This window comes from Cibotium barometz, chromosome 21 (genome assembly GCF_041138505.1).
Source record: "Cibotium barometz isolate CiBa-2024 chromosome 21, ASM4113850v1, whole genome shotgun sequence".
Classification (NCBI taxonomy): Eukaryota; Viridiplantae; Streptophyta; class Polypodiopsida; order Cyatheales; family Cibotiaceae; genus Cibotium; species Cibotium barometz.
Window position 1 is genome coordinate 9,858,387 of NC_141066.1, and position 8,523 is coordinate 9,866,909.

The 8,523-nt window shown below is 38.2% G+C and overlaps 1 pseudogene; it reads left to right on the plus strand.

Moving 5' to 3' along the window:
* Positions 1-1,951: 1,951 nt before the first annotated feature.
* Positions 1,952-3,820, plus strand: LOC147626824 (uncharacterized; annotated as a pseudogene).
* The last annotated feature ends 4,703 nt before the right edge of the window (positions 3,821-8,523 follow it).

An 8,523-nucleotide genomic window follows, 5' to 3' on the forward strand; every position in this document is an offset into this window, starting at 1 on the left:
AGGAACGATGGTGTATTTGCGAGTTCCGAAAGATTCCGAGACTTTATGGACATGTCGATCTCCGAAATTCTCCCCTAGATACTGTGGACCATTTCGTATTACACGACGGATTGGTTCAATTGCATATGAATTGGATTTGCCTTCTCATGTGAAAGTTCATCCTGTATTTCATGTCGGTAGACTTAAGGAAGTACTGGGTGGAATAGACCAGTTAGTTACTCCTCAAGAAATCATAGATGTCGAGAATATGACATTTGTTCCACACGAACCTGAAAAGATTCTTGGATTTCGTGAAAGAAGATTGTGTAATACGCTCATCACTCACGGAATACAAGATCAAGTGGAAGGATCGTGTTGAGGAGGACGCTACATGTGGGAGACATTGACTACTCTTCAGAGAGATTACCCTGGCTTTTTAGTGAGCTCTTAGAGGAAGGGGAGTATGTCATGTGCATAGTGTGTATCCACCATGTGCTACACGCACACAAGACTAGCTTCGAGGTTGGGGAAGCTTGGAGCTAGGCAGGCTAATTGGCGAGCTGAGTTAGGGATAGACTAACGGGCGGGCACCCAAGTATGGACGGATGGGCGCCCAAGTGTGGACGCCTGATTACCGGCCACCAAGAGCCTATAAAAGGGTGGCAAAGGTTAGTCATTAGTCATATAGAGTCTCGCGTGACTTTGTGAGAGCTCTATGGTCAGGAGCCTGGATCTAGTGCAGACGTGCACCTACTTCATGCAGCCGAGGCCGGCAGTAGTCTCGAGGCCCGCGAGGGTAGCTTTGTGGCGGTATGGGATGTCACGAGGTAGAGATTGGTCGATACGTCCATCTAGTTAGCTGAGCTTGTGGCTCGGTGCGGACAACCAAGTCTTGTGGGTTTGCCTACGGCTGTCAAGGTTGGGAGGTGAGTCAGGCCTGCACCCCCGTCTTGTTTGTTTGGTTTGTTTGCAGGTTTCGAGTCTTGTACTAGGAGCGTTCTAAGAGGAGATCCTATGGGGATTTGACACCACACGTGAGGGATGAGTGCTTTATTGTTGTGCTGTGGATTTTGGCCTTTAATATAGTTTATGAGCTTGTTAAAGTGTCCAACTTGTTTACACGCATGGAAGAGGTGAGAAAAATGAGGCCATATGGACGAACGTCCAACCCACAAGTGTGTACATGCAGTGTCTATTGTCCGGCTTCTCCGAGCATTGCCCAAAATTTAAGGGTGGACCAAAATGGTGACAGATTTCAGAGCAAGTACAAAGGTGGTCCATTTTCCCATAGTTTTTGGCTTTTGCATAGCTAGAGTTATCCCAAATTTTGGGTTTTGCATAGTTGAGTTATCCCAAATTTTGGGTTCTGCATAGTTGAGTTGTAAGATGTCATTGGTAATTGGGTGGTAAGAGATTCACCCTAATTGAGACAACCGTCTTAAAGCTGTGTTTTGTATTCTCGTGGCTTGCAAGGTTGCAACTGCCTGCCTTGACCGTGGTCCATGTCTGTAATGCAGTTATTCGATTAATAAAGCAAAGGACAAGGTCACCTCAGCTACTGTATTGAGCTTATAAACTACAACACTAGTGGCAAATACCAGCAATAATTTCGGCTCGCTCTGTCACCTTGCTCCTGCAACAAACAAAGGTAAGGAGCTCTAGCTTATACCCCGTGTTACAATAAAGTCTGCATGTTGGAGTCGCTAGTGGCATTGGATTGCTGAGAGAGAAGGATAGGGTGGTTGTAATGGTGTCTAGGCTGTGAGTCCGCCTTTTCTATTTAAAATAAAGGGTTTTCCCTTTATGTATGTACATTGTATATAATAATGGAAGAGAATGTGTGTGTGGAAGAATGTGTCTCATGTGTTTATGATGATAACTAATGCTCATGTCTCAAGATTGTTATGTGTTTATTTAATCATATAATTCATTAACATAGACTTTAATCTTCATTTAATAGGTCTCAACTATCATGAATGAAGCAAATACCAACAAGACATCTCGGATTGGAAGACCTAGAAATGATCCTAGGCAAAAGAATATCAAGGATGCTTTTGGCCTAAAGCGAAGGATTAACTTGAACGAGGAAGTTGTCAAAGCAAGTTCTCTTCGGGAGGAACATGACAACGGTTGAGCCGCTTGAAAAGAAGGTAAGACCTTTCATTCCGAATGGAAACAAATACATACGTGGGCACGTCCTTTTTCTGAAAATGGGAAAGTAAGAGTAAGATGCTTGTGGTGTAAAGAATTCGGAGTGAATAACCCTCATGGTAAAGAGGGGGCTATAACCATTCAGCTTCCCGCTCTTGATAAGCATGCAGAATCGGGGATGCGCATAAGCTAGCTGCCCAAAGGTGGAGGCTCAAAAGCCACAAAGATGTATTGCCAATTGAAAAGCATGTAGAGCTTATTTGGTTGATGCCGAGAAAAGTCGCATCATAAGTGTTATGCAAACAATGTATTTCATTGCGGTTGAGGACTTGCCTTTGGACTTTTTCAAGTCTCAATGCGGGTTCTTACGATACATGGGTACTCCAAGAATGCCCATCAATGATGAGTATTCTGCATATACCAATAGAACTTTCAGAATGGAGTTTCTCAAAGCTGCAAGAGAGCACTATTGGGGAATCCTTAAAGCCTCCATTGGCAAAAGTCCATTCTTTTCGGTGTTGATCGATGATAATACGGATCTCACCTTGGAAAAGCACATGATCGTGTATATGACTTACCTAGAAGATGAAGGTAATGGTCCATGCGCTTGCAAGTTTGTGGCTTTGCTTCCGTTGGATGATGGGAAAGCCCAAACAAAGTTCAATGCATTGATGACTCTATTGGAAGAAATGGGCTTGTCTCTTGCAAAGGTCATTGGGTTTGCATTGGATGGAGCCTCATGTATGAGAGGTGTGAACAATGGAGTGCTTGCCAAATTGCAAGAGAAAGTGCCACATGTCATTGGCGTACATTGCGTTGCTCATCGTGAAGCGCTTGTGGTGTCGGATGCATGTGATAAATATGTGGAATTTGGGTTTTGGATGCTTTTGCCAATAGAGTTCATGCATGGGTGGGAAGGTCCACACAACGTCACAAGAATCTCAATAGGGTTGATGAAGGCATTTAGTCTTAAAACCTTAGAAGTTCTAAGGATACATAGTGTTCGATGTTTATCAAGGGGTAAAGTTATGAAAAGATTAGTGGATACGATGCCCGCCCACTTGAGTGACTTTAAGGAGAATGATACAAATCTCTATAACATTGCTACAACGTTTCAAGTGCAATTCTTGATTCATTTTATGGCGGATGTATTGCATGAAATGAACATTCTCAATAAGAACTTTCAAAAAGACCATGTGGATTGCAAAGCTTTTTTCTCCTTCTAGATGAGAAGGATGTTCATGTTCGAGGTCAAACGCATAAGGGATTTATGGATCGATTATGTACAAAGTTTGGTGTTCAAGGGAGTAAGATAGATGCAATGCAATGTGAGTTTGAAGTGGATCATTTTTGTCTCACATTGTACAAAGCAAATCAAAGCTTTACTTTCCACAAAGCATGGGGACATTGTCATGGTGAATCGGAGTGGGTTGAATCTTATCCAAATCTCATGAAGCTTTGGCAAGAACTACTTGTGGTTCCGGTGAGCACCGCCACATGTGAAAGAGGGTTCTTGAAGCAGAATCGTATCAAAGATGATGAGAGGAGTAGTCTTACATTGACTACATTAGACACTCTCATGCTTTTGTCATTATCGGCACCACATGCTTTGGGTGAGGTGGATTGGGAAAATATTTATGACATATGGGCCTCCATGAAGTTTCGGAGAGTTCGACGTTTATCTTCCTAGTTTTGCACGAGGTATGATGATTGATTATGCAACTTTTTGGTGATGGGATGCCTATGTATGTTGTGCGAGTTTTTGGCATTTGCAACTTTTTGGTGCTCGGATGCCTATGTATGTTGTGCGAGTTTTTGGCATTGCAACTTTTTGGTGATGGGATGACTATGTATGTTGCAAAATTTTTGGAAGGAAACTTAAAATGTATGCATCTTTGTGGTGTTAAGAGATCGGATATGTAAGTTGTAACTTTTTGAGAGAAAATGGGCTGTGTAAGTCTTATGTGATTGACAACGTAACTTCTACAACCTTGTGAGATTGGTAAGTATTGCATGAGAGTGAATTGTCTAGTCATTAAAACTATTTGGATTTCAAGTGGATATGTAAGTTTTTAGGTCTGTTGAAAGTGGATCACCTTTTTGCTTCTCTAAGCTTGCTTGTGTAGGCCACTTCACTACAATGGTAGATGTTTTTCTCAAGTACCTTGTTTTGTCAAAGAGAGGAAGTGGATCCATAATGAAGAAAGACTCGATTGCTTCATTCTCAAAGATGAAAAACTTATCAAGGTAAGAATAAAATAACTCAACTTTAACATTATCTTCTATTGTGATTTCTCAAGTATCTTATCTTTTGGCATGGTTTTCAAGATGGACAAGAGGATAAAATATTTATTCAATAAACAAGGGCAAGTTGGAATCAAGATCTGTCAACAAATGGTATTTCTTTTCATTGTGTTCAAAATTTAATTTTTAATGTTTTTTTTTGTATTGTAACTCTTTTAAAAGTTTTATTTTTGTAATCTCATAGCTTAGTCTATAACTCCACATAAATTATAATGACGTAAATTTATAGACAAACTCAAGGTGTATAGAAGTATATTAAGATTTTGTGTATAAAATGCTTCTAGGCTTTACTTGACAGGTTTATGGGAAGTCCAAATTTTTTTTTGGGGATGCATAGTGAAGACCTACCATTATGTGTAGTTTCAAGCGGGAAGACCAAGCTTCATTTTGGTCTTCCAAAAAAATACCAAGGGAGGTCTTCCATTTTCAGCCCTAATCTCAACCATGTGGATTTTAATTTCCTCATCAAATGTGAACGTGCAAACCACTAACCATTGTTGGGGAAACATTTTTGAGAGAACCTCACATGAATCATTCTTAGAGTGGGTTAAAGAGGAAACACAATTTTTGAACAAGCATTTTCTTCATAGTTTCATCCAATCACTACTAATTAGAGGCAACAATTTTTGTTTTTTTCCTCCTCAGAAGATGAGATGGATTTTTCAAAAGTTGAACAAGCTCGAGGATGAAGCAAACTCACCTTTTCTCGAACCCTGGTGCATACCTTTTTATATGAGAAGAAAAAAGGGATGCCATCTTTGCTATTAATTACGCACTATCTATACACTTTCTCAAATTTGAATTAAAATTCCAAATACCTGCCCATAATTTATTATAAATACAGCTTGTGTTTTGATTTTTTAGAAGATCTCTTATCATTGGAAAGTAAAAACTACTTCATATTCTCTTCATATCCAAGTATCCTCAAATTACTATCCACCAAAATTGATAGAAGGTAGAAAGAGACTTTACAATAACAAGATTCAAGAGCTACGCCAAAATGGGTCAAAACATTTATCGATTTGGTGTGATGGATCTATTTATCCTTTTGATGTGATTTCAAAAAGTTTTCCGTAACTTTCTAATCCAACTTCCTTGTTGCAATATATTGGTGATAGAGAGAATGGATTATTTGGTTGTTGTAATCGTCTTAAATGGAAACAAGTATTGAGACGAGAGTGAAGTTCAAATCTTCTTGAGAAACAGAATTGAACTCTCAAGAAAACACTTTCATTTCTATAAAAACCCATTAGGGGTCAAAAGGTAGAAAGACAAACTTTCCTAGTCTTGATCAATTATCAATTCAAGAAAGTGCAAGAATGAAACAAATTATAGCCATCAAGTAAGTTTATAAATCTATTTCTTTATATCTATTCAAGTATTATATAGAATTCTCACTCTTGTTTTCCTAGTTTCATGTATAACTTTTGTATTTGGTTTTAAAGTTTTTCAGTACAATGTAGAATCACATCAAGGATTATTATAAAGTTTTCTGATGCATTCTTGTTTTTATAGAGAACAATTGCATCTTGTGTAAGACAACACAATAGCTGAAGTAGAATCTTCACACAATACAAAGCACTGAATTGTAGAAAAAGTGGAGAGCAATCAATACTACTACTTGCAAACTTTGATTACAAATTAATAGCCGCTCACCTGTGTGCCCTGGGTAAAGAACTTTGATGGAAATCTAAATAGACTCTGGACGGAGGATGTCTTGCTTTACAAGAGCACTTGAATATAATGAACTCGATGATAACAAAGGCTACCAAACTAGTCTATATATAGTGTCTAGGGTTGGCATGGAAGTAGGTTGGTTATGTCGACCATTGGTCCAAAATGACCAAGTGACCATATCATATGATTGCCAAACTAGTCTATATATAATGCTAGGTCATCATAGAAGTAGGTTGGCCATGTTGGCCATTGGTTCAAAATGACCAACCGACCATATCATCTGACTGGAACCATATTAGACCATTTCACCTCAGCACGTCATCCATAGAGCTCCCACAGCCATCTGAGACCATCTGAACGCTCAAACGCCCCTCACAACTCAAGAACAATGTGTCCTTGCTTTGTTGTCCACCACCACCACCAACAATCACAAATGCAGTCACAGAGTCTACACAAGCATGCATCCTACACTTGGCAAAGTTCCAAGTCGGCATAAGCCATCTCTTAACTATCTTGCTACACTTATCTAGCTAGTGTCTAAATTGGAAACTGTATCACCACAAACTCCTCATATAGGGGGCCTTACAAAATAGAGCACATTTGTCACTAGTATTGATAATATGAGGGTGGAGCATTGAGCAAATGTTTTTCCAACATCTTGCTTCTTAGAGATGGACAGTCTCATAGAAAGAGAACAATATTACCTTCTCAATGTATAAAGTATGCTTAGTCTCTTACAAAATGAAAAAGAGAACAATATTACCTTCTCATCAATTATTATCTACATAAAGTATTCTTAGTCTCTTACAAAATGGAAAAAGAACATGAACTAGCAATATTATCTTTAAGGATTTGTCTCACAGTGTAGCAAGTCATAGCCACAAAAATTGAGAAAAAGGGCCCATAGGTGTGCTTGATATCTACCTGTGGATAGGTGGTGCTTGAGGTGTGCCCTTCCATGCTATTTAGCAGTGGTGGTGGCAGACACTCATTTGTCTATTTTTCACAAATCAAGATTTTTGTTTACACATGTCATAAAGTAGGAATAATTAGAAAGGGTGCTATTGTAAGAGACAAAAATATTTAAATATCTTCTTCTGATGCCCAAAGAGGTGAGATACATCTATAATTGATTTTTTAAATCTATTTTATGAATCTGTGTGATTTACAAGTCCCAAAACAAAGGCAATGATGTACAAATTTTGTTCAGGGTGAACTTGGAGAAAAATTTCTCAAAGGTCTTCTCCAGTTCTAATAAGGAGAAGAGATCATTGAAGCTCTCAAAGAAAAGAAATACCTTCTTGAATCTTGAAAGAGTTCAAGAGAAGATTGGTCATTTTCATAACATCGATCCTTAAGATAATTTCTTTTCTTTTTAATTTTATGGTTAAAAAACTTATATATATATATATATATATATATATATATATATAAGTTCAAAAAATTAGTTCTTTGTATTAAGATGGATGGTTCAAAACTAAAGAAAGGGAAAGAACTAGATAGAATGCACCGTGTTCTTATGAATGATGGCCTATTCTTTGTCTCACATACAATGCTCAAAGTAATGCTTTGTAGGTTCAATAAGAGGAAGACACATGGTGGTTTGTAACATTTAAAATGTCAAAATAAAAATATGAAGTTCTTTCATGGGTTCTTTCCTTTAATGATATACCTCACACTATTCAATGTATGTGGCAAAACTTATAGTTCAAGGCATAGGTGAATTTGAGATAAAATGGCACTTATTAACAGACTTAAAAATAATCAAACGTCTCAATGGACGTAAGAAAGGATCAAGAGCATTGGTTGTCCGTTTTGCAAGATAGAGTGCATTATTCAAGTTGTAAATAATGAAATCAAGTGGACACACAATGTTCTAATTCAAACATTCACAAAAACTTCCCCAATCATGAACAAGAAGGTTAACCTTTCCAACTGAATTGAAAAACATTCACTTCTAACCAATCACTGTGATCTTTTAAAGCATCTCATCATGGCTTAGCCGCATAAGAAACGTCTTTTGGCAAATGTTGTTTTCCCCCTATCCTTTTTGGAGCCATGCAAACTTGATTATACTTGTTGAATCCATCAAGCAAGAGTACATCTCATGTTCATCTACCTCGTCAAGCATCAAATCTATGAATGGCAAAGGAAACAGGTCAAAAATAGTGGCAACATTGAGCTTTCAATAATCCACACACTCTAAGTTGGCCATTTTTCTTTGGTACTATCACTGTAGTCGATAGCAACTAGCTTGCCTTTTCCACTCAAATGAATCCCACTACGAGCAACTTATCAATCTCCTCCTTTACCTATTTTGCATAGTTTGGATACACGCAAACTATGCATCTTACTTGAGGTTGGATTAGAATTGTATCTTCCTTGAGATTGATCGGATGTTGGTAGAAGGAA